The 27,215-nt window shown below is 38.1% G+C and overlaps 2 pseudogenes; one reads left to right on the forward strand and one right to left on the reverse strand.

Annotated features, from left to right (window-relative positions):
• The first annotated feature begins 1,965 nt into the window (after positions 1–1,965).
• LOC118636157 lies at positions 1,966–2,959 on the forward strand (annotated as a pseudogene).
• Positions 2,960–15,448: 12,489 nt separating this feature from the next.
• LOC118636123 overlaps positions 15,449–27,215 on the reverse strand; it is a 79,362-nt pseudogene continuing 67,595 nt past the window's right edge.

The following is a 27,215-nucleotide window of genomic DNA, read 5'->3' on the forward strand; positions in this document are numbered from 1 at the left end:
GATCTACATCTAGACACACACTGAAAATATTTTTAGATTACAAATTAAAATGTAAGCTTTTTGAAAATATATAACAAGAGAAAAATATATAAGCTAAACACATGGAACAAAATTGGAAAACCATAAAACTAAAGAGAAACACAGATTTTTCTACCATTTAATCGTTTATGTGCCTAAGACACTGCCATTTGTAATAAAATTGCTTATATCAAGGGATACTAATTATGGTGTACAGTTGAAAGTCACCTTTTCTTTCTCTTAGAGAAGAAAGTAACATATATTGGAAGAGTGAAAACTAGAATACATCCTTTTTTTATCCTCACCTGAGGACATTTTTCCATTTTTTGTTCAGATAGAGTGGGAGGGAGAGAGAGGAAGAGACAGAGAGAGAGAAACATCGACATGAAAGGGACACATCAACTGGCTGCCACCCACATGACCCAACCAGGGCCAGGGACAAACTGCAAGCAAGGTACATGCCCTTAGCAGAAACTGAACCCGGGTCTCTCCGAACCACAAGCCAACACTCTAACCGCTGAGCCAAACCAGCTAGGGCTCTTGAATGAATTCACTGGACAAAACTAAGGCAACATAAGATAAGTTAAATCATTATAATAATGTATTATAATCATTTGAATATTGTAAAATCCATGAGTTCATACTGATATAAATGAATGAATAAATAAATATATGTGGACAAAGCAAAGCTCTTCCTTACATTTGAATGCCAACTAATAATTATAGAAGAAATGCAGAGTTAGGAAATTATAATTAAATGTTAAAACTAGTGGGTGCAGATATTCATGTGGCAAAGATATTTACATATTCTCTAAGTACCTCCCAAATATTACTAATTACTTATAAAGAAAGCTACAGTAGCCTCTCACAGGACAGGTTAGCTAGGTGATCAAACTTAACATCTTGATAAAATGCACCGAAGAGAACACCTCACTTCTGGGTTAATCTTGCCCTAAAGTAATTATCTGAGTCCTATAACAAAACATATAAGACAACCTCAAATTGAGGAATATTCTACCAAAATGGCTAGCCTATGTATTTAATTTTGATGTCAAGAAACACTAAGAAAGGCTGAGGAACTATTTCAGGTTATAGAGTATGAGGCAGCCATCACACAAATATGACGTGGGATTTTGGATTAGATATTGGACTGGAGGAAAATATAGATATAAAAAGTTGTTGCAAATCTTGATACATTTTAATATGAGATATTGGGTAATAGTATTATGTTAATATTAAATGATCTTAATTTTATAATTTTACTGTATTTACCTATGTTCTTTTTCTTTAAAAAAAATGTATTTTTCTTCATCGATTTTTAGAGAGAGAGGAAGTGAGAATGAGAGAGAGATAGAGACATTGATGAGAGAGAACACTGATTGACCGCCTCCTGCATGCCCCCCCCCACTGGGGATTGGGCCCCCAACCCGGGTATGTGCCCTGACTGGGAATCAAACCAGTGACCACTGGGTACATGGGTCAATGTTCAACCACTGAGCCACACCAGCCAGATGAATGTTCTTTTTCTTAAGACATACATGCTGATTTACCTAGGGGTAAGGAAGCATGATGATAATAACGTAATCTCAAATGATTTTATTTTTAAATTTTTTTCTTACATTGATTTTAGAGAGAGAAGGGAGAAGAAAAGAGAGATAAAAACATCAATGAGAGCACATCACTTGGCCACCTCCTGCATGCCCCCCAATGGGGATCGGGCCCACAACCTGGGCATGTGGAATTGAACCAGCGACCTCTTGATGTATGGGCCAATACTCAACCACTGAGCCACACCATCCAGGCGTCTCAAATAATTTTAAGAGAGCGAGAGAAAGAGATGAGAGGACTCCTTGCAGATCCCGCGCCGGAGCAGAAGCACACAGCAGACATTGTCTTCTTGGCGTCACTCTTACTACACTCAGGAAAGCCTTCTCTCCACTGTGCACAATGGCAACTCTTAAGGAGAAACTGATTGCACCAGTTGCAGAAGAAAAGGCAGGAATCCCAAACAACAAGATTACTGTCGTGGGTGTTGGACAAGTTGGCATGGAGTGTGCCATCAGCATTCTGGGAAAGTCTCTGGCTGATGAGCTGGCTCTTGTGGATGTTTTGGAAGATAAACTCAAAGGAGAAATGATGGATCTGCAGCATGGGAGCTTATTTCTTCAGACACCTAAAATTGTGGCCGATAAAGATTACTTGGTGACCGCCAACTCTAAGATTGTGGTGGTAACTGCAGGAGTTCACCAGCAAGAGGGGGAAAGTCGTCTCAACCTGTTGCAGAGGAATGTTAATGTCTTCAAATTCCTCATTCCTCAGATCATCAAGTACAGTCCTAATTGCATCATAATTGTGGTTTCTAACCCAGTGGATATTCTCACGTATGTTACCCGGAAACTAAGTGGATTACCCAAGCACCGTGTGATTGGAAGTGGATGTAATCTGGATTCTGCTATTTTATGTCTGAAAAACTTGGCATTCATCCCAGCACCTGCCATGGATGGATTTTGGGAGAACATGGTGACTCAAGTGTGGCCGTGGGGAGTGGCGTGAATGTGGCTGCGTTTCTCTGCAGGAACTGAATCCAGAAATGGGGACGGACAATGACAGTGAGAACTGGAAGGCAGTGCACAAGATGGTGGTTGAAAGTGCCTATGAAGTCATCAAGCTAAAAGGATACACCAACTGGGCTATTGGATTAAGTGTGGCTGATCTCACTGAATCCATGTTGAAAAATCTATCCAGGATTCATCCAGTGTCAACGATGGTGATGGGGATGTATGGCATTGAGAATGAAGTCTTCCTGAGCCGTCCATGTATCTTGAACGCTCGGGGATTAACCAGTGTTATCAACCAGAAACTGAAGGATGATGAGGTTGCTCAACTCAAGAAGAGCGCAGATACCCAGTGGAACATCCAGAAGGACCTCAAAGACTTGTGACTTCAGGCTCCCAGGCTGTAGAGATTCAGAAACTACAGTGTGATTAACTATGAGCCTTTAGTTCCTACCCATGTACATGGGTCACAATTTGCTTCTCTCTTCCTAAATATGTGAATCTGGGCTCACAGAATCAAAACCCATGCTGGGTTTAATGTTTGCAGTATGAGTCTCTAAACAAATAAAATTAACTATCACAGTGTAAAAAAAAAAAAAAAAATGAGAGGAATAATAAAGAAAATGGGACAAAATGTATTTTAAAATCACAAATCTTGATAAAGAGCTCATAACAATTATTTGTACTATTCTTGCAACTTTCATGTAAGTTGGAAATTTTATTAAAATTGTTTACAAATGGTCTGGCTGGTGTGGCTCAGTGGATTGAGCATCGTCCCATGGCCTGAGAGGTACCAGTTTGATTCCCAGTCAGGGCACATGCCTGGGTTGCAAGCTCGATCCCCAGTAGGGGGCGTGAGGAAGGCAGCCAATCAATGTGTCTCTCTCTCAAAAAAAATTAATAAAAACATATTTTAAAAAATTGTTTACAAATGAAAAAAACATGAACTTGTGTATAATAATTTGGAGGAGACTGTCTAATTTAAGAATAAGTATATAAAAGAAAAGAGAGACTGTAACAATAGAACTAGGAATTAGGAACCCTGGTCAATGATGACATAGTAAATGGGAGAATATATCTTTTATTTACATTTAATAAAGTTCTCAAGTAGAGAAAGGAATCATAGGGTAGAGTTAGCAATAAGAATGCATGGAGGGTGCTGGACAGTGTTGCTCAGTGATTAAAGCTTTGGCCTGATACAAAGGGTTGTGGGTTTGATTCTCTGTCAAGGGCTTGTGCCTGGGTTGCAGGTTCAATCCCTGGCCCTGGTTGGGGCACTGCAGGAGGCAACCAGTCGACATGTCTTTCTCACAGTGATGTCTCTCTCTATCTCTCCCTTTCCCTCTCTCTAAAAGTCAATAAAAAAACCAAAAACTTCCTCAGGTAAATTCACAACAACAAAAAAGTTGTATGGGGGTAACAATACTGCATGCCCATGAATATAGTTTATATTTCAACTGCATAGTTATTTCAGGAACAGAGAAATGTTCTTCATAATAGGAGCAAAAGCATTCTCCAATTATAAACAGTTAAGTAAAGAACAATGAAATGCACTCTTCATAAAAGCAGCTAGAACCCTGGGGGTAAAAAGAAACTTAAAATTATGTTTTCATGACTCTGGGAGTTAACTAAAGGCTTCTAACAATCCAAGGAGCTTTTAACCAAGAAAAGTGGCTGAATCTCAGTACAGCAAGCTCTGTGTTCTTTTAGCCTGCCTTATTGCGTTCCCTCTTTGGACACCTCCATAGTATCCTGGAAAATTAACAGTGAACACCAGCAGCATATCAGCCATTAGAGGTAGCAAAAGAGGTTTGGAGCTCTTCAAAAGCAACATTCTTACAGACCATTTTCATTATTTCACCTGTCTGTCTGTTACCAGGACTAGACCTTATTGCGCCTGACTCAGACTTCATTCTCTGAGAACAATCTGTTTCCTGGAGGAGTTCATTGAAAACAAAGATATTTATAGAATATCAGAGCTGCCTGAGATGGTGATAACACTTAGGGAAAATAACAAGTTGCCCAAAGCATGAAAGGAAAACCTGGAAAATGCAATGTCTACATGGGGCTTTGTAAAGTTCTAACACATTCCTGAGGATCTGGAGGCCATGCACAGGCATAGTGCTAGTGCAAGAGAAGGTCTGGCTACATGATGAGGAAAGCCCTGAGCATTCATGTCTATGTAATCTTGATACGCTGTGAAAACTGCCTGCCTGATCACTGAACATGTGCCCCAAACACGCACATAGAACATATCACATAGAAATGAAAAGGATATACATAGACTAAAAGCAAAAAGGATGAAAACAATAACGAAATGAGGTGTTTATTGGCTATACTAATACCAGACAAATGAACTATTAGGGCATTTAAGGAAGAATTAACATGATTTCTTAAAAATCCCTTCCAAAGCACAGAAGTGAAGGTAAAACTTTCAACTCATACTATAATGCCAGTACTAGCCTGATACCAAAAACCAGACACACACGTGACAAGAAAACTACAGACCAATAATCCTTATAACACGGATGCAGATATTCTCAACTAAACACTAGCAAACACATTCGAGCAAAATATAAAACACAATTGCAGACCATGATAAAGTTGAATTAATCCCAAAAATGCGATGTTGGTTAAATCATGTAAAAATCAAAAGACATAATAATATGAATAATATAAAGGATGAAAATCCCATGATCCTCTCAATAGACATCTTTTGACCAAACCCAACATTCTTTCATGATGTAAAAACACTCAACAAATGAAGAATATAAGAAAACTTCTTTAACCTTCTAAAAGCTGTCTATAGAAAAACACACAGCTGTTATCGTAATTAATGGTAAAAGACTGATTGCTTTCACTCTAATATAATGAATGGGATAAGGACGTGTATTCTTGCTACTTTTATTAACTTCATACTAGATGTAGCCAGAGCAGTTAAGTAAAATAAATTTTAAAAGAACATTCATATTGGAAATGAATTACCATAATTAGCTCCATTTGCAGATGGCATCATCATGTACATAGAAAATCCTAAATAATCCACAAAATGTTAAAGCTCACCCCCCATGCCTCTGGATGATAAAAATAAATGAGAACTTGAAGCTCTTGGGTCAAATGAGAGTTACAGGCAAAATGGGAATATGGCAGCCACAGAGAATGTACTGGTGTAACTATGGCCTTGGGGCTGTCTAAAGTGTTATCTTTATAATAGGAAGGCAATTCAAATATCCTGGGGGATGGAGCAAATAATCTTTATAATTTTATGGGTAGTGCTTGGACTGGACCATCGTAGTCAGGGTCAGTATAGTCAATAGCTGTACTTGCCAATTTGTGTCTCCGTACTTTTATCTATACAGTCATGTGTCACTTAATGACAGGGATATGTTCTGAAAAATGCATTGTTAGGCAATTTTGTCACCAAGCTGGACATCAATGAGTACACTTATACAAACCTAGATGGTATAACTTACTACACACCTAGGTGATATTGTATAGCCTATTGCTCCTAAGCTACAAACCTGTATAGCATGTTACTGTACTGAAAACTGTAAGTAATTATAATATAATGGTAAGTATTTGTAATCTACACATAAATAAATATAGAAAAAGTACAGTAAAAATACAGTATGAAAGATTATTTTTAAATGGTACACTTGTATGAGGGCACTTATTATGACTCGAGCTTGCAAGACTACACATTTCTCAAGTGAGTCAAAGAGCGAAGATTTGAAACATTACTATATATTACTGTGGACTTTATAAACAATGTATACTTAAGCTAAGTACATTTTTAAAGCTATGTTTTTCTTCAATAATCAACTAACATAGCTTACTGTAACATTTTTACTCTTTAGACATTTTAATTATTTTGACCTTTTCAACACTTTTTAAATGACACTCAGCTTAAACACAAACACATGGTAGAGCTGTAGAAAAATATTTTCCTTCCTTGTATCCTTGTTCTATAAGCTTTTCTCTATTTTCAAAATCTTTTCTATTTACTTTTTCAACTTTTTGTTAAAAACAAAGACACAAACACATACATTAGCCTAAGCCTATACAGGGCCTGAAACATCAATGTCATTTACTCCTCCTTCACATTTGTCCTACTGGAAAGTCTTCAAGGTCAGTAATACACACACAACTGTCATTTTCTATGATAACAATGCCTTCTGGAAGGCCTCCTGAAGGAACTGCCTGAGACTCATCTTGAGTAGCTAGGTGGTTTGCTTGATTTCTTTCTTTCTTTCTTTCTTTCTTTCTTTCTTTCTTTCTTTCTTTCTTTCTTTCTTTCTTTCTTTCTTTCTTTCTTTCTTTCTTTCCTTCCTTCCTTCCTTCCTTCCTTCCTTCCTTCCTTCCTTCCTTCTTTCTTTCTTCTTTCTTTCTCTTTCTTTCTCTTTCTTTCTTTCTTTCTTTCTTTCTTTCTTTCTTTCTTTCTTTCTTTCTTTCTTTCATTCTTTCTTCTTTCTTTCCCTCCCTCCCTCCCTCCCTCCCTCCTTCCCTTCCTCCCTCCCTTCCTCCCTTCCTCCCTCTCAACTAAAACTTTGATGATTTTGTCTACCTCCTCATCCTTGGCAAATTTTTGAAGTCATGGATGAACCTCTTAAGTGTCTTCTTCCATATGCCATTCATACACTCCTTGGTGACATCATTCCAAGCTGAAACAAGGTTTTTGATGCAATCATAAATGTTGGTATCCTTCCGGAGTTGCATCAGTGTGTTCTCAGTGTCTTCCTCAGCTGCAGCAATAGCCTGGGCAAAGGTTCTCCTTGAGAAATAGGCCTTATAAACTGCTATAAGTGCATAATCCATTGGTGGGTCAAAGAGGTGGTGTTTTGAGAAAGAAACACCACTTTGATATTGGGATGAACATCACCAGTAAAAGGAGGATATCCAAGAATATTACCAACAATAAGCAAAATCTTGAAAGGTATATTACTCTCCAAACAGTGGGTCATCCATGACTTTTTGTTGCTCCTGTACTATGCTGGCGGTGTGCGCTTATTGAGCTGCTTGAAGGCCCTGGGGAATCTCACTGCTCAAATTGCAAAGGGTTTCAATATCCAAACTATAACACTGCCCCCAAGCAAGGCTGTTATTCTGTACTGAAAAGCCTTAAAACCTGGCATTGACTTGGCCTCCTCATAGATTGTTATTGTCATAACTAGCTAGTTAATATTAATAAAGGAAAGAAAACGAAGGAGAGTTAGACATTGATCACCTGGGAAGCTTCACCAGGAAGCTAGCTTCACACAGCCTTGTTCCTCCAAGGGGATTAACACCCCTCCCTTTCACCATTCAGCAATGGATTGTTGGGGGCAGAAGGAGGAGACAGGTGCATGCACAGTGAAGTTGGGGTGACATAGGGAAGGTGCTTGCCTGTCAGTCTAACCTGGGGAGCAATGGATTGGCTAGGGGGTGGACCCAAGAAGTAGCACACAAAATCTTGGAGAGATAATTGGTTAGTTTGAAGAAGTTCCTGGCTAAAATTCCCAAACAGTTCTCTCTCTTGTTCTTGCTTTTGTTCACTCTTGCTTTCTCTTGTTCCATGACCCGCACTCACCTCTGCTTGCCTGTTTTCCCTCTACAGTCATGTGGACACTCAGGATACTGGACTGGACTATAATCTTTTGGTTTTTATTTTCTATTTCTCTTTATTTTATTTTTTCTATCACCATTTATGCCCCCCTATACCCTCTCCCACCTCCACAAACACCCCTCTCCCCTACAATCACCACAGTGTTGTAGACTGGACTATACTTTAATATGGAACAGAAATTCTAGGCAGTGCCCTTAATTATGGCCCTAGTGAAGACATTGGACTTTTTCCATGGCAAACCAGACAGAGATAGGACCTTGGAGAGGAACCCCTTAATTTAAATCATCAATAAATTTTTCCAGGAAACCCAATCTTCCCATGTGGGCTTCAGGAAATTCTTCTCCTCATGGCACCCCAAGAACTCCACTTCTGCCAATAACAGAAAATATCAGTCAGTTAAAATGAAGTCTAAAAATATATCCATAAAATTTATCAACTAAGGGACCATTTATTGATAACTGAAATATTCTGATTCAGCAGAGCTGTAGAAGTACAAAAATAATTGATGTAGATCCAATAATAAATGAATGGAGAGGAATAAAAAAGTAGTAAGTAGCACACAGCTAGTGAGTGGTACAGCTGAACTGATTTATCTTCTGCTATGCACTCATTAAACTCTTTACCAGTGGAGTATCTGACAATATATCAAATAAAAATAGAAATACCTGGTTGATATAACACCTCTTTTATATGACAGAGAGATTGGAAATCATCAGGTCCAGCTTAAAGACAAGTTTCTCAAAGGATGCTGGGACATTTTGCCCCAGAAAAATAAAGGGACTCACGAAATCTACAAATGAATCTCAACTTTAATTTAAAATACCAACGAGCCTAAACCTCTTCTGGTTTTTACTCTTGCTTTCTTGAAGTTCTTAATATAGTCATATTTTGATATTGGGGATCTGCCTATAGAGGGATTTATTTTTTGGAGCAGCACTTACATGTTTATTATCAAAAGTCAGCATCAACTGCCACAATCATTTAGAAAATAGATCAACAAAAAATTGTTCATGGAAGAGTACTTAGTTTCTGACATGTTTTAGAATTACTGGGTGCATGGTGATAATAAAAAAGAAACCAACTTTTGGTAAATTTTATTATTGTGTGCACCCAGGGTGGACCACTTCCACTATCTTCAACACAGATCGTTCTGCCTTTGGTACAAGTCTGCTTTTTAACAAATTTTGCTCCTCAAAGTAATGAATGAGATAATATGTTCACTGGAGGCCAACTGCAATGTCAAAGGCAATACCAATGCAATAAATAGAAAAGAAATGTCTAACAGAAGCAAGATAATGGGAGACCTATAAAAAAATGAATTTGTTATCAGAAGCTTGAATATCTGTATTTCATATTTTTAAAATAGAATGATTTTAAATGTAAAGATATCTGAGCTGGGGTCAGGAGTATGAGAGTTTGAAGTGGAGTAAAATTGAAGAGATAAAAAAACTATGAAGCAAGGTTGTTGAGAGAGCTGTCCAGATGGTCACCAAGGCCATCTATAAAGGTGGCAGGACCCAAATATTAATACCATATCAATATAATTAAGAAGTAATATTTTTGCATTATAATTATACATTTAAATATATGCCTTACCCAGAATATGTCATGTTATCTCATTGCAGTTCCTACAAAAAAAATCTTTAATTAAGTTTTATTATTTTTTCCAGTTTTATGGATAAGGAAATCAAGGATTCAAGAGATTAAATTACTCAGTTCATTTCACACAGCTGTTGAGTGGTAGAGCTGAGCTGTCTGATATGTTTTCTGATATGCAATCATTAGAAATTGCTGAATGAGCCATGGCCGGTTGGGCTCAGCGGTTAGAGCGTCGGCCTGCGGACCAGAGAGACCCGAGTTCGGTTCCCGCTAAGGGCACGTACCTCGGTTGCAGTTTGTCCCCGGCCCTGGTTGGTTGTGCAGATGGCAGCCACTTGATGTGTCCCTTTCATGTCGATGTTTCTCTCTCTCTGTCTCTTCCTCTCTCTCCCTCCCACTCTATCTGAACAAAAAATGGAAAAATGTCCTCGGGTGAGGACAAAAAAAAAAAAAGAAATTGCTGAATGAATCAATGATCTAAGCTACTAAATGTGCATCATTTTCATGGTGTACTATCTTAGTCTGACAAGTACGTGTGTGTGAGTGTGCGTGTGTGCCCAGCTCTATGTATCTATCAATTTATTCAGACTTAACAGACTCAAAAGCTATGATAACATAAATCAACACATAAAAGAATAAACAAGAGTATCTCAGCCTTCAAATCATTTTAGTACCCTGTACCCTTATGAATTTAGAACTCAGTTTCAAAATGTTCATTTTTGCCACGATGAAAGGAAATTATAATAAACAAGTAGCCTTTGCCTGTAAGAATTAGATCCCACTCTCCAAATCCATGCAAACAAATAAGATGGAAAGAAATATACTTCTGAACATGTTTGTTTCACATTAAATCAGATTTATAGTCATTCATGTTGTTGTTTTGACTGGATGAAAGTGTACCTAGCACCATCCTTGCAATTGCAACCACAAACAGAGAGAATAATCAAACTCCAGCTGTGTGCGTTTCTAAAGAAAAATAATATGCCAAAAGCAGGTGATTGATATGCATCTGGCTTGAGGTTGAATTGAAACAAGCCTCGCTCAGTTTTCTGCTATTTTCTAACAAACGAGAACAAGGTTCCCAGAACTTCTTCCTGTAGTACGTAATTAGGCAGAGTAGAGAGAATTGACAATGTTTGGGGCTCTGATGAATCCAACGAAAACATCACCTGACTAAAAAACAGCTGGTATCAAATATTCGCTTTAATTAACTTATCTAATTTTAACTTCAAATCACAGCTGTGAACGCAGGGAAGGTAAACATATAACTAAACTACTATGAAGGTTGAAGGAAAATATCCTTATATACACCTGGGAATCAGAATATGAAGTAGCACGCTGCTCTTTTAATCTCTCAGTTGTCAGGTGTACCACTTTAATGATTTATTCTACTGCAAACTTCCATAACACTTCATTATTTGTCATGTTATGTCAATAGAATTGATCAGCCTTTCCATTGATCTGGGATTTCTTGGCATGCAAATAATTAATAGCATACTTAATAATAGTAGAAGTGTCATTGTTTCAGGTACATTTTTAGCATTGACATTAACACCATCAAGGACTTAACCTTCAGAATTAGTGTAAGGATACTTTTATGTAAATGAGGACTTACTTCAAAAATGTCAGAGCAAGAATCGATTCTGATAATACAATGCCCTCTTCCTGTGGTCAGCCATAGGATCGGTAGCAACCCTGACCTTCGATTGCATTCTGATATATCTAAACATTTCTGTCCAGCAAGGCATATATCCTAGGAAGTAAAACAATGACCTATTCTTCTAAATTAGGATGCAGTAAAGTTTTTCTGTAAAAGCTCATATAGTAAATATTTTATGCCTTCTGGACTATCAAGTCTCTATCATAACCACTTAACTCTGGCATTTTAGCACAAAAGCAGCCAAAGGCAACAAGCAAATGCATGGATTTAGTTCTCTTACAATTAAACATTATTAACAACAACAACAAAAAGGTAGTGTGCTGTATTTGGTCTTCAGGCTACAGTTTATGATCCTTATTCTATACCCTTTCGCTTGATTTCTTACTCCTGATTAATGACTCCTTAATTTATCTAAACATACTTACTTTTGTGAAACAGTTGATACTTTCTACATACTCCAAGAAGTTTCATAGTTAACTTGTATGTGTTTATACATTTAACTATTTCAGCAGAAGTAGCAACACCTAAATACTGGTTTGTGATTGAAGTGTCTGAGCTCTAATTTTATATTGGCCGATGGCTATCATATATTTAGAAGAAGTTCTAACCATTAATCGGTGTAAAATAGAATGTTAAAAATGTTATCAAATTATTATAGAATGTTGAGATCTAACTTATGTTATTTTATTACAAAAGACAAGATCATTGAGAGGTAACATAGTTCCAAATATGGCCCTTTTATATCTGACAAAAAATTAAGAAAAGTTTGTTTGATCTATGTTTATGGTACCTGCTATCATGCTTGTACTGTGGTAGATATTATGAGATTCAAACAGGGTGAGGGAGTCTATCAAATCTTCCATCTTCTGCACCAAAGGATTGTGTAATATAGAGTGCTCTGGCAAAGATGCCTCCATAGAACCCACAAAGGAACCCCAAGAAAAGGAGAGTGCACATTTGGGTACATAAAACATGAAAAAGCACCTGGTAGGCAGGAGAAAACTGCAAACGGGACCAGCTAAATCAAAAGGTATTTGCTCCTTACCACTGTATACCCTGAGAAAGAAGACACTTACTATGAAGGGCTCCTGGTGGCTAAATGGGCTCAAATTTTTAAATACTTTTTTAAAAATTTCTATTTTTTTCTTTTATTGATTTTAGAGAGAGAGGAAGTGAGAGAGAGAGAGAGATAGAAACATCGATAAGACAGAACATCAACTAGCCGCCTCCTGCATGCCCCACACTGGGGATCGGGCCCACAACCTGGGCATGTGTTCTGACCGGGAATCTAACCAACAACCTCTTGGTGCATGGGTCAATGCTCAACTACTGAGCCACACCAGCCAGACTGGGCTCAAATTTTTAAAAAACTAAAGCCTAGCATCCATTTCTGCACAGGGGCCTCTCACACAAGCTGTACTTTACGGGGAAGCTGGCTCTGCACTGCCTGCCTTTCCACTGAACTGCCTGCCTGTACTGTGTTTTTGATATCTGGGCCAGCCCTTATAAAGGAGTTCCTGGAATCCTATTTCAACCAATAGGAATGAGGCTATCCCCATCCAATCAGAACTAGAGCTGTGCAGCTCTTGAACAACCAGAGTGGCTCTATTCTGACCAGTCAAGACAGGGCCTATAGAACCAATCAAACTGCAATGATTTGGCATCCTCATTTGCATGAGGACATACCAATCAGAGATCAGGGGTGGGGACTTCTGTCTATATAAGCCAGTTCCCCTCTGGCTTGAAAAGCTCATTTTCCCTTTCCACTGAAGGCTACAAACTGCATTTCCATGGATGAGCTGAAAAACCCAAGATGTCTGCTGGAGCAGAGCAGACCAGACCAGCCAGGAGCAGAGCAGAGCTGTCTATCAGGAGAGGGTCCTGGCCTCAGGCCACCTGGCCTTAGGGCTACCTCATAGCACCTTAAATTGGGGACTTCTATTGTTGTTGAGCTGGTGCCAATGACCACTGGTTGGCACCACTCACCATTCTCAGTGCCTACGCAGATGAAGTAGTGACAAAGAAGGGAGATGAAAATGAACGGAAGAACGGAACATTTCCCTCCATACTACTTGTTAGACCCTGAGCATCAAGTGAGAGAGATTTGAGGGGGGTAAAGTATGACATATGAAAAACAGAAGTTTTGCTTTTATATTACACTACATTTTCTTTAAAACTCAAAATTTAGACAGTTATTATCTTTTTTTTTTTTTTTAATCCTCACCTGAGGACATTTTTCCATTTTTTTTTGTTCAGATAGAGCGGGAAGGGGAGAGAGAGAGAGAAACTTCGACGTGAAAGGGACACATCGAGTGGCTGCCACCCACATGACCCAACCAGGGCCGGGGACAAACTGCAACCGAGGTACGTGCCCTTAGCGGGAACCAAACCCGGGTCTCTCTGGACCGCAGGCCGACACTCTAACCGCTGAGCCAAACTGGCCAGGGCGACAGTTATTATCTTAAAGCAACTTAAAAATACTGTGTGGCTTTCCCAATTTGCCATCAACAAGCAAGAGAGATGAGCCTGTGTTTGTAAGCACTGGTGAGAGGAATGATCCTGTTTCATACTTTTACCCCATCAAGGTTAGCCTGTTTAATAAAGGAGTTTATTTTTATTTTTTATCTTTATTGTTGAAAGTATTATAGATGTTCCTCCCTCCCCCCCCCATTAATAGTTTAAAATGCATGTTCCTTTTTCCAACAGTTCAATTCTTGAATATTTTTTCTCTAAATTCCCTTCACTCCCTCCTCCATAAACAATATACATAGTTTAGATATATCATTGTAAAATTTCAGAGGAAAGAGGAAGAGAGATGTGAATGAAGGGAGGGAAGGAAGGAAGGGAGGAAGGAAGAAAGGAGTAAAAGAGGGAGGGGGAGAGAGAGAGAAATTCACCTCCATAGGAACCTAATTTTTTACTTCCCATAAGAAACACAGGACGTTAGAAGGGAGTGGAGAAATTCCTTTAAAAATCTGAGAGAAAAGTACCCTGGCTGGTGTTGCCCAGTGGTTACAGCCCATGCATCAAAGGGTCGTGGGTTCGATTTCCAGTCAAGGACATGTACTTGGGTTGCAGGTTCAATCCCCAGCCCAGTAGGGGCACGTGCAGGAGGCAACAAATGGATGTGTCTGTCTCTCTCTCCACCTCTCTGCTTCCCTCCCTTCCACTCTTTCTTTAAAAATCAATTGAAAAATATCCACTGGTGAGGGTTAACAAAAAATAAAAATAATAATAATAAAAACCTGAGGGAAAACTGTTTTTCATTTTACAATACTACACTGAAAATATCAATTAGAAGAATAGAATGAAGCTATGTCAAAACTCAGTGCAGTTACATCTTACAAACTTTTTTTAGTTGCAATTCTTTTAGTCTTATAAAACTTTTCAAGTTATGAACATGGAAACTAAGAATCTCCTAAAGCTTTTTATATAAGTAAATTTCAAGTTCACAGTATGTTCATTTTGAAGTATTTATAATTAATGGAAAACTTGACACAATGATATCTTGGAGAAGAAAGAGGTCAATAATTCTTTAGGCAGCAATGAGAATGCTAAACCTGTACAGTCAGTTATGACCCATTTCCTTACACATTTTGAGTAAAAGATAGAGACTGCAGAATGCAAACTAAAGTGAATATAAAATGTATCTTCCCCAAATACAGCTCTACTTTATAGAGATCTTAAGGTTTACCCATGACATCAACAAAAATTAATGCATTTAGAGCATTAGTCTGCTCCCCCATTATAAAAAAAAAAAAAAAAAAAAAATAGAAAAAGTAAACAGCAATTTGCAAGAAAAAGAAAACTACACTCACATTCTACGACTTAAATTTGTTCTATTTACAGGTCAAATTTAGCATGTTTCTTTTTCATTAGCTAATGAAAAAATAGCAGTTAAAAAAAAATAAATGCATTTTACTGCATCAGTACTGTGGGGAGGTAATTCTGAATTTAGAAATGCTTTCTAGAGCAAAATTAATCTAAATACGTGCAGGCCAACTGGTCTAGCATTTAGATAAAAATATAAATAAATAGATCTTTAATAGTAGCCATAGCTTCATTATAGTGTATCATAGCAACAATGGCCTCCCCTGTAGGTAATCCTTGCTCATCATACTGTATCAAAACCTAATTAGGTATGATTCTACATCCATGGTAAAAGTCTAGAATTTCATTAACATTAGCTTTAAATGAAAATTCACTATCTTAATAGGTTTCATTCCACCTGAACTACAATTTTATTTTGGATCAGGCATAAATCTCCCCTCAGGAAAACTTCCCACATTAAGCTTTCTAAAATCAAACTTGTGACCTTCTGAGTGACTGACACTCACAAAAGGGTGGTGACCTCTAAAGTCGTCCCATGGGCTCCTGAACACCTCACTGGGAGGTCTAAAATCGGCAGGAAGTCTAGAGTCCTCCTCCAGAGCTTCCCTGAGGTCTTCCTCCTGCAGCCGCCTCAAGTCCTCATGACAAGGGCATTTAAAATCTTCCTCTTGGGGGCTTCTGAAATCCTCTTCAGGAAGTTTCCTAAAGTCTTCATCCAGAGGGTGCCTGAAACCTTCCTGTAGGGGATGTCTGACATGCTCTTGGGTGGTCACCTGAAGTCCTGCTCAGAACACCTGAAATCCTCCATGGGAGAACGCTGGAGGTCCTCCTCTGGGAGCCACCTGAAGTCCTGCTGCCAGGTTGCCTAAAGTCTTCCTTAGATTGTCACCTCCATTCCCCCCAGAGGAGCCATCTGAAGTCATCCTTGGAAGGGTTAGTAATGTTTCAAAGGGTAAAGGTAGAAGCTTGCAAAAGGTGGAAACTGAAAAATGCGTTGCTTGCATGACCTTTGCTCAGCCTTCTGTTGAATAAGGATTATTGGATTATCTGCAAGACAATGAATCACCCAGCAGGTGCAGGATGTGATACCAGACCAGTCCAAGGGCGAAGTGGACAATGGGCCAGGCAGAGTATGTCAGTAGAAACTGCCAGAAGCTAGAAGTAGAGTGTATAACGTACACCCCAACTGTTATTCGGGCTGACCCCTTTTGGGGCTCAGCCTGCGTACACCCAGGTGCATGTAATAAAATTGTTTTGCTCTACATTGGCCTTGCGTTGTGGATGTGATCTCCCGCCGGCTCAGACCTTTTCATCCTCAGGAGAACACCTGAAACCCTTCACAGGCGAATGCCGGAGGTCCTGCTGGCAGGTTGCCTGTAGTCTTTCTTAGGTTATCACTTCCGTCCCCACCCCCGCCCTGCCCAGAGAAGCCACCTTAAGTCATCCTCAGCGGGTCATCTCCAATCCTCCTCAGGGGGCCCCCTCCAATTTTCCTCATGTAGCTGTCTGAACTCTCCCTTGGGAGGTCACCTCCAGTCCTCCTGTTCGGGGGGCACCTCTAGTTTTTCTCAGAGGATCGTTTAAAATCCTGAAATCCTCCTCAGGAGGCCACCTCCAATCCTCCTTCCTAGGGTTCCTGAAGTCCTTTTCGGGGGAGGGGTACAGAAAATCCTCCTCAGGTGGCCTCCAGAAATGTCCCTCTTAGTGGCGCCTGGAGTCTTCTGGGGAAAGTCTTCTGGGGGACACACATCAGGCTGTTGGAAATCCCCCTGAGGATGCTTGAAATTATCCAGCCTCCTCAAGTTTCCTTGCAGATGCCTAAATTTTCAGAAAAACCCGCTGTGTTTACTGGTGCATCCATTAGAGTCAAAGGAATGGGAAGGGTCATCTCTAGCACATGACTGTGAATGGTCTTGAATTCTCTTGCTGTACAGTAAGAAAAAATTTACACAAAATTCCTGCATTTGTGTTCAGATATGCCTTTTGAATTTTTTTTGATTGATTTCTTTCTTTTCTTTTTTGAGAGAGAGAGGAAAGGAAGGAGAGAGAGAAACATTGATTTGATGTTCCACTTATTTATGCATTCATTAGTTGATTCCTATATGTGCCCTGACTAAGGAGAGAACCCTCAACCTCGGAGCACTGGGATGAGGTTCTAACCAATTGAGCTACCTGGCTAGGGTTTGTAGTCTTAACTATTATAACCCAGTAATTCTCCATCCACTAGAAGAAGGAACCTCTCCTGGGTTCCTTGAACCTGAGTTGTTCTTACAAAAACTCTTAAAGAGGAAAGTATGCATCAGCCATGACCACAAGGGTATTGACCACGAGCTTAACTAATCAGGAGATGCCAGATGAGGCAATGAGACATTCAAGGCTGGGACCTAGTAAATGTTAAGAAATACAAACAACTTGTGCAGCTACTAACTGCTGATATCTGCTTCTGTACACGTAGCTTGCTTGCTCTGCTAAACTCTTGAGTAACCCCTGTCCTATATAAGCAACCCTCCCCCTGAGCTCGGGGCTGCAGTTCTCCTCTGTGTAGGTTGGCTGCAGTCCCTGCGCAGGTAATAAAGCTCCTAATATTCAAAATTACTTTGTGTCTGAGTGAGATTGATTCTCCTGGGTTACAACATTAACAACACCTCTGTCCCCAAGAATCTTTGACAATTTAAATGTTCAGCTTGCATGGCCTGTTCTTCTGATTTGAATTTCACCAATGCTTCTCCCAGACCAACTCCTTTGTCATCATAAAGCAACTAAATGTCATCCTCAGCAAGAGAAAAATCTGAAAAGAACTTCTGCCTGTTAATGTTTATAACATCCAATGAAAAATATATGCACAGTTTCTGGTCAGAGTAGCCTTCTTGAGCTTATTTTTCTAAAACATGTCTAAGTTTCTCTTTATTCATGCTGTTCCTTTCTTTTCATAACATTCAGCGAACTTCAGCTTTTGTTTTCTAGAAACTGAATCAACAAAAAGTGGTCGATATTGTAAAACAGTCTTATGTAAACCCAGAGTAGTGTTATAGTTTTTCTTTCTTTATTTTTTTTATTAATTAATTTATTTTTGTTACAGATGTTTCTCCTTTTCCCCACCAGACACCCTCCTCCCTACAGTCTTGACCATCACAAAGATGTATCTTGTTCTTCTTTCATTTTTAAATTAAAACCTAATCAGTTCATTAGTCAGATCAGTATTTCTAAAGAAATCTCTTAAATCTCTTGTTAATACATAGGGACAGATTTTTTTTAAGTGAACATAAAATCCAAGAGGAGAACGAGAACGTGTTCTCCTGGGAGATTTTGAATGAGATCATTTTCTAAAATGTCTCAGTTATTCTTCTCGGTGGAGAATATTCTTTAGTTCTCATAGGAATGTCATCCTCCTTAATTGCACTACCACTAAACTCAATCCACTGTTGTTCTGAGCTTTGCATTACTTCCAAAAACCTGAAACTCATAAAACTTCTACAACATTTAAGACCTCCTGAAACAATATATGAAGCAAATTTTACTATGGCATCACCATTATTTTTTGGTCTTCCTGATATTTTAAGAAAATGACTCCATCCACATACAAATCAAAAAAGAAAAAGAAAAAAAGACACGTACATCATTTTCATTTACTAAGTAAGGCAAACCTCATAGACACAAGTAAGGATTATCTGCCTTCAATGGCTATGTCTTTCTTGGCCTTAAATCTCCATGTCTTGTACATCTTGCATCTTCATCTGTTGCAAAAATAATAAAAGTCTCCCCAATTTCCCCTCCAATGATATGTACTCCTCCATCAGGAATAGTTAATCTAGTGAAAAAGTAACAAATATTCATAGGTCCCGCAATAAATGGAAGCCCCAATTAAACGGATGACACCATGCTGAGTGTAAATCACAGTGATTTCTTGGAGACCAGTTGATTCTGTAAAAGCAACTTAACACAGCTGCTAAGCCAGACACACAAGGCTGGCGGTAGGGGGCACTCCTTCTCCTTCTCTGTATGGTTGGACGTTTGGTGGATGAACAAAATTTAACCTTGAGGTATGCATTCTCACAGCCTGGCCAGCCAAGGATCTAAGTATGCATGTGAATAGATAAGGTATACATGATAAAGAGTTGGAACTGCCACTCTGAGTGTAAAGCATATGTGTGAATAGATAAGGTCTGCATGAATTGGGTTTGGAAAGTCACCCTGAGAGCGCCAATGGGCAATACGATCAAGGGTGAATGTATTTGTTATGTATCTCCTATGTATCTCTGTGAACAGCAAGAAATGGAAAGTATGCTGGGCTTGGCTGTAAGGTCAGCAGAGATGCAATCTCAAGGACTTAATGACCTAAAACACCATGTAACCTAGGGAACCACTTTGCAGATAAATTGGGCTGCATCCAGAGATCTAGAGCATTTGCTCCCTTGCGATGCTCCCCCTCACTCCAAGCAGTGTCTGCTTGTAGTTCATTGCCTTGTGACGACCCCTGGCAGGCCAAGAGAGTCGGCATTCTCTTAGCAGCCTCCGCTAGAGAAAGGTGGCTCCCATGCTCCCCTTCATTCTGGACAATAGGACATCTCTTACAAACTTATTCAAAAGAGACTTGAGGATGTTTCTACAGCAGGGAGTAAAACAAGAGACAAGAATATAAGAATCTAAAAACCATGAGATCTAATCCAGGAAAGCACTACAGGCTTAGATTCAATTAATTTGGCATCTAGGAGGAAGACAGAGTCCCAGAAGGGCTATTTATGAAAAAAATCTCACAGAAAAGATAATATGCTTGAGACATTAGAGCAATGTATCGCTACAGATAAATATGCTTGAGACATTAGAGCAAAATCCCAAAATATATGAACAATTAGAAATTCCAGTACACATTACTGCAAAAAAAAGTGTAGAAGAGAAAAAATAAACATGACAAACTATATGTCCATGAAAACAGAAGTTTTCTATGATTACGTGAACCGTTAATTTCTATTTCTTGGGATTATTCTGTTACAAATTACAATATAAATGTAAACAAGGTTCTGAGGAGCCTCAATTTGTTCAAATTTTTGAGGCATCAATTCAAAATGGAGTTGTTTTTTCCACTGACTATTCCTGAGCAGTCTCCAATTATACCATATCAAACCTCACAATCCTCTTGGGTATCAGGTATCTTAATAAAATCTTGGCTAGATTCCATAACATTACATTCACATTAAACTGCTTAAATATTCTTTTTTTTTCTACTAACATTTCAATTCTGCTCATTTTCAAGCTTTGTTCTCAAACTTGCCTCAAATGATTTTTTTTTCTGTTACTAGTAGAAAAATCTAGACAAACTGGTCAGGTATAATCTTCAAAGTGACTTGTAATGGCAGAGAGGCGATTTGTGCTTTATATAGGCACTCCTTCTCAGATTCTTCCTACCCTCCTAATGCCTCTTAACATACTATCAATAGTAAGGTCAGCAGGGCGGCCACCTTGGGCTAAAGAAAGAAAATACTTCTTTTTGTGTTGTTGTTCCCCACAAAGCAGTAGGTGGTAAAGGTGAAGCAGAGCATTTGCCTGGACAATGATTATCACTAACTATGAGATGCCACCCTATCAACAGAGGCCCTAACATCAGACTGATTCAGCTCAAACTAGAGAAAGGCGAAAGATGTGTTTCTATCCCTGGCATGCAATAGAAACCTCTGGGTTCTCTTTTGCAAACTCTGGGGGTCTCAAGGGACTGGGAAAAAGTGGGGGTCAACCTATCTTTTCATAAACTGTGCTATGTTTTCTTTAAGTCCAGCTGAGATGCCATATTCAAGAAGACCTCCCACTGAGAGACCTTTCAGGTAAATAAATTGTCATCTGGTATTTTTATATCTTTTTTATTTAATCCTCACCCGAGAATATTTTTCCATTTATTTTCAGACAGAGTGGGAGGGAGAGAGAGAGAAACATTGATGTGAGAGACTAGTTGCCTCCTGCACGACCCTCACCAAGGCCAGGGACTGGACCGCAACTGAAGTACATGCCCTTGACCAGAATCTAACCCTCAAGTCTTTTGTCCACAGGCCGACACTCTAACTGCTGAGTCGAACCTGCCAGGGCTCACCTGGTTTTATATTTAAGCAAATCTATAAATTTCAGAGGGCACATGTGAAGCAGCTTTCTTTTCTCCAAAGCAGAGAAGGGGAACTGAAAAGACAAGTGCCATAATCCTAGGCTCACAAAATATTCTTCTCAAAACTGGCAATTTGCCCTGGCCGGTTTGGCTCAGCGATTAGAGCGTCGGCCTGCGGTCCTGAGAGACCCGGGTTCGGTTCCCGCTAAGGGCACGTACCTCGGTTGCAGTTTGTCCCCGGTCCTGGTCGGTTGTGCGGGTCGCAGCCACTCGATGTGTCCCTTTCACATCGATGTTTCTCTCTCTCTCTCTGTTCCTCTCTCTCCCCCCGACTCTACCTGAACAAAAAATGGAAAAATGTCCTCGGGTGAGGATAAAAAAAAACAAAAACAAAAAACTGGCGATTTATTTTAATCTGTTAGTGGCATTATATTTTATTCTCATTAAGCCTGGGAGTTCTGAATTTCAACAAACTTTCAAATGTGTTATAAGATGCTAAAGGACATTTCCTGTAAGCAGTTCCAATCTTTATACATGGATCGCTTGCATTGCCACCTCATGGGACTTAAAAAATGAAGACACTCCTTTTCTCTTCTCCATTAGGGCTAGAGGTGGGGAAGTTGGTAACTGGAGAATGGAGGATTTTATGGGAATCTCTGTGAGCCCTATAGGGATGAACTGGTCCTAAACTGTATTTGCAGATGATTCGTCTCTAGCAGGGCTTTAAACTGAGAATGAGAGATATTTAATGCATTTGGGGCTCAGTTTCACTGATAGTCACAATTTCAGCACAAAATATAACTCAATATATTTTTGCCATTATTAGGGGTTTGTGAAAGTAAATATACAGAAGACAGAAACTAGTGAGTAGGCAGGAAAAGGGAACGAGTAGGGTTGATAACAAACTTAATCTTACAAAATAGAGAGTCTAGAAATAGATACATAAATATATTATATAAAGCTATAAAGGCTACAATACATGAAATAATGTTAGTGATTTAATTTTCTTGAGTAGGGAGATTTTGAAGAAATGTAGAGATATGTTATCTAAATCCTCACCCATCACAACAGGAATCAAATGGATAATGTTTAAAATGATTAACTAGGTAATATTGATATCAACACATTTTTTTTTGTTATGGAATAATGCACCAGAAAAGCTAAAATCAGAAGCGATTCAAGGTGGCTCTTTTTTCCTTAGAAATGGAACTAGTGGTGAGGGGGAAAGAGACAGTATTATTGCTTTTTATTATGCACACTTTTGTATTAATTATTTCTATAAGGTATAAGTGTGAATTTTTATTTTTATTTTTTAAACTATGTTTTGCTTGTTTTTTTTAGAGAGAAAGAGGTAGGGAGAGAGAGAGAGAAACATCAATGTGAGAGAGTAACATCAATCAACTGCTTCCTGCACACCCCCTACTGGGGATCAAGCCCACAACCTGGGCATGAGCCCTGACCGGGAATCGAACCGGGACCTCTCAGCCCATGGGCCAATCCACTGAGCCACACCAGCTGGGCTATGTGTGAATTTTTAATTTAAATTGCATGACAATGTTTATCTTGGCAATGAGGTGGTGAAGCAGACAATATCATGCACTGATGCAGAACTATATATTGGTATTACTCTCTAGCATAATTTTTTTTAATGTGGCTTCCTGTCTCGTCCCATCAAGAGATAGAATCTATTTTCTCACTCTTTTAAATTAAATTTATACTACTGAATTTATTGGGATGACACTGATTAACAAAATGATGCAGGTTTCAAGTGCACAATTCTACAACACATCATCTGTACACTGTATTGTGTGTTCACCACCCAAGTCAAGTCTCTGTCTATCACCATTTATCCCCCTTTTACCCTCTTCCATCTCCTCCCACCCCCACTCCCTCCTGGAATCTCCACGTTGTTGTCCATGTCCATGAGTTTTTGTAATTTATCCAGAATTTTAAAGATGTTGTCCTTTGGAACAATTTCTCGTGTATAAAAACTCCTAATCTTCACAGGTTAGAGCAAAGGTATATGCAGCACAGTAATATTTATAATAGCGAAACTTCAATAAACTCTAAATAAAAATGATCAGTGCAGGAACTGTATTGGTAATCGGGAGGTATTGGCTTCATTCCTGTGCGTTAGATTCACCGAGTGCTCCTCTGCTTTGAACTTTTGTATGAAAACTCTTGGACAAAGCATTTGGTGTCTCTTTGTTTTTGTTTGATAATCTTCGTGTTTGAGGACCTTCAGATTAGACTGGTTCTCTCTGCGAATTTCTTCCAAATTAGACTTTCCTAGAAGACAAAATTATTTTCAGTTAGTTCCTTAGATATGACCTAGTGAATATACAAATGGGAAGAAAATGGAACTACAATAAATTGGCTGGGCTAATATCCTATTTCAGTCTTACTTGATTTGATGGAAATAACTGAGAATAAGCATTCAGGTGGTAGTCTACAAAAATAAACTTTAAAATAATGTTGTAGAACATGTTATATTCGTGTGATTATACAGAAGAAAACTATATTAATAAAAATCTATATTACTTTTCAAATTCAAAGAGTATGCAATTGTCAGAGTAGTAATAGGAGTGATGAATAAAAATGTTTTCTTTCTATATTTGTCAATATTTAAATGTTTTAAAATGTATACCTTGGTATTCAGGAGCTGAACAAGTGTTATTTAGATCAAACCTTCTACAGATATTTACAAAAAGTAATACTAACACAGAAGAACATATTTTTTTAAAAATTTAGCACAGTTTCTATGAACAATTCTAAAGTGTTACTTTAATAATTTCATTTAGTTGGAAATAAATACAAATATTAATATTTGATATTGTGGCATAATTTTAGAGGAGTGATTTTCAAATAGAGTCATGAAATTTTTCTACAAGATCAATTTAGTGGTTACAACCAGAGAGGCTTGTTTTAAATAAACTTGAATGGAATAGAATAGGATAAAAATACTAGAGTTCACTTTCAAGTTTCATGAAACTTTACTCCAGTTAGATATATAAAGAAACACACACATTATGTATTTTATGGTTCATAGTCTGAACTCTATTCCTTGCTGTGGGTTCCAGTCAAAATAATTGAAATCTCCTTATTTAGAAGACAACGAACCTTGACATTTTATGGAGGATCTGTGTGTGTGTGTGTGTGTGTGTGTGTGTGTGCACATATATATATACACACACACCCATTATTTTATGGTTATATTGTATATATACATATATATATATCTGTTTTAAGAAAAATGTCTCATAAACGGTGCAAATAGTCAAATCACCTCTAGTCTATATAAAAATCTATATACTTTTTTAGAGAATTACATTTGATATTTGTTTTTAATGCATGGCAGATGCCTTATTGCTGGTTGCTCAGTGCTTGCTAGTGCACCATGTGGTGATTATTATAGTACATGCTGAGCAACCATTCAGCTGGAGAGCACTGGCAGAGAAATGGATACTTCATGAATAAACATTTGCTTAAAGATCACATTATGTGTGACCACTTTTTGCAGCTGCTATGGTTAGTCCTTTCTTGCAAATTGAAACAAAACCAATGTGAAAAGTACAACATCACTTGTGTTTATAGATGCTAAAATGTATGTAGCTATGGGCCATATTTGTGTGATGGGGTTATCAGAATACCCTAAGATGGAAATGATATTACATTCCTCTGAGTTTTATAGCTGCCTATCATCTTTTCTAAGTCAAATCCTCAGGCAACTAATACAAAGGATTACAAAGTAAAGGAGTAATTGAAAAAAAAGAAGTCAATGGTAAAGTTATGAATGTTCTAAAATACTTCTACTCTTGAAGAAGTTTCTGAAGGTTAAATTTCACTGGTTAAAAAAAAAACAAAAAAAACCCTACTTTGGATTATATTGATTTTGAGTGACTTTCAACAAGGGAAAACCTACAGATGCTGGTAGGAGAAAGTACAATTTAAGACAGCACAGTACATTTATATTCATGAACAAATTCATTTTTTTCCTTCACATAATGATGACAATTTTGAATACCTTTTCAGTAACAAATGGACTAACATTATGGGCATGAGGAAGTATTACAAAAGTGGCTTATAATTTTACATGCAGTTTCTCAATGTAATTTATAAATCTTTTGAATTTCAGCTTTTACTAGTGATTATTATTTTTTAATTTTTAATTGAATTTATTGGATGACATTGGTTAATAAAATCATGTAGGTTTCAGGTGTTCTCCTTTAACCTGGTGCTCACATTCATAATCTTTTTTTTCTTTCTTTTTTTTTTTTTTCATTTTATTACAATTGTGCAGAAAATATAACCATTTTAGTTCATTTTTTCCTCTGTGTTATACATGTACTCACATTGTATCTTCTTATACTCCAGTAATAATAAATATCAATTTTCTGGGAATATTTTATATCCAACCTAAAGGACTGAAAAGCAGGTAAAAAATAAGCATTTTTTTTTCTTAAAAGAAGTACTGCTTACAAATATAATAAAATACCTAATAATAAACTTAACACAGGATGTGAAAGACCTGTACACTAAAAACTACAAAGATTATTAAAGGAGATTAAAAAAGATACAAAGAAATAGAAAGATATTCCATGTTCATGTTTTGGAAGAATCAACATAATTAAAATGGCCATACTACCCAAAGCAATATACAGATTTAATGGAATTCCATCTCAACTCCAATTAAATAGACTCATCCATGGACACACACATAAAGGTTGGTTACCTAGTACTTCAGGTCTTCACGGTTGTATTAGACATCTGGGGAGAGAAACCAAGACACATAAGAGGGTAAGAGATGACTCAGGAGGTAACGGCCCTTTGATACTCAACTTACTAGCAGCATACTTTGACTCACTAGAAATTTGTTCAGACTCTGCAGATCTCAAAATAAAACTAGAATTAACATGGAAAACCATGCCTCCAAAGCCAGAAACTCCCAGACTCCAGCCCCCATTATTACTCCTGCAGATATACAATTAATAGGAAGCCATTACTTACAAGTACTTACAAAAGTGGAAAGAGCCTGGCCGGTGTGGCTCAGGATTGAGCGTCCACCCAGGCCTGATCCCCAGTGGGGGGCATGTAGGAAGCAGCCAGTTGATGTTCTCTCTCATTGATGTTTCTCTCTCTCTCTCCCTCTCCATTTCTCTCTCTAAAAATTAATAAAGAAAAAAAATTATTTTAAGTGGTAAGATTTAACTGGAAGTAATATCAACTTAAAATGGCCAAAATGAAATCCTTTTGATGCCTAAACTGAATTTTTGCATGCAAAATTAGAAAAGCTGGCTCTAAAATTAAACTGAATGAATAGGAAGCTTATCTTGACTGGACACTAGAAGTTTCTAGGAAGAGCTTGAATAGTTTTAAAGGAATCTCTACAAGAGGAAACTAATCTTGAGAGTAGCTGGACATTTGTTAATGTCAACATTAGAAACATTCAAACCTGTAGGGAAATTTTATGAGTTTATTTGAACCAAACTGACAATAATTTCCACGAAGCAAAATCTCAATGAATTGAGAAAATGCTCCAGAAAATGGCAATTTTTCACCTCATTTTATACATTACAATCAAAAGAGGAGGCATAAATGGGTTACATGAAATCCACTGGTGATAGTTTAGGGAGGCAGGAGAAAGCAAAGGGGAAAACCTCTAGAACTGTATAAAAAATAAAATAATGGACACATACTTCTTTTACATAGGTACATAATAGTTAACAGTCAACAACATGATAACAATAACAATAAGAGGATTTGTGGTCTCCACCCTGGTGCATTGGTTGTGTCTGAAGGGGTCTGGAAAATGAGAAGTTACCTTGACATTTCAAAAGTATGTTATCGTAGATGCAAAAAGAC

The sequence above is a fragment of the Molossus molossus genome, unplaced genomic scaffold (genome assembly GCF_014108415.1).
Source record: "Molossus molossus isolate mMolMol1 unplaced genomic scaffold, mMolMol1.p scaffold_m16_p_2, whole genome shotgun sequence".
NCBI classification, from domain to species: domain Eukaryota; kingdom Metazoa; phylum Chordata; class Mammalia; order Chiroptera; family Molossidae; genus Molossus; species Molossus molossus.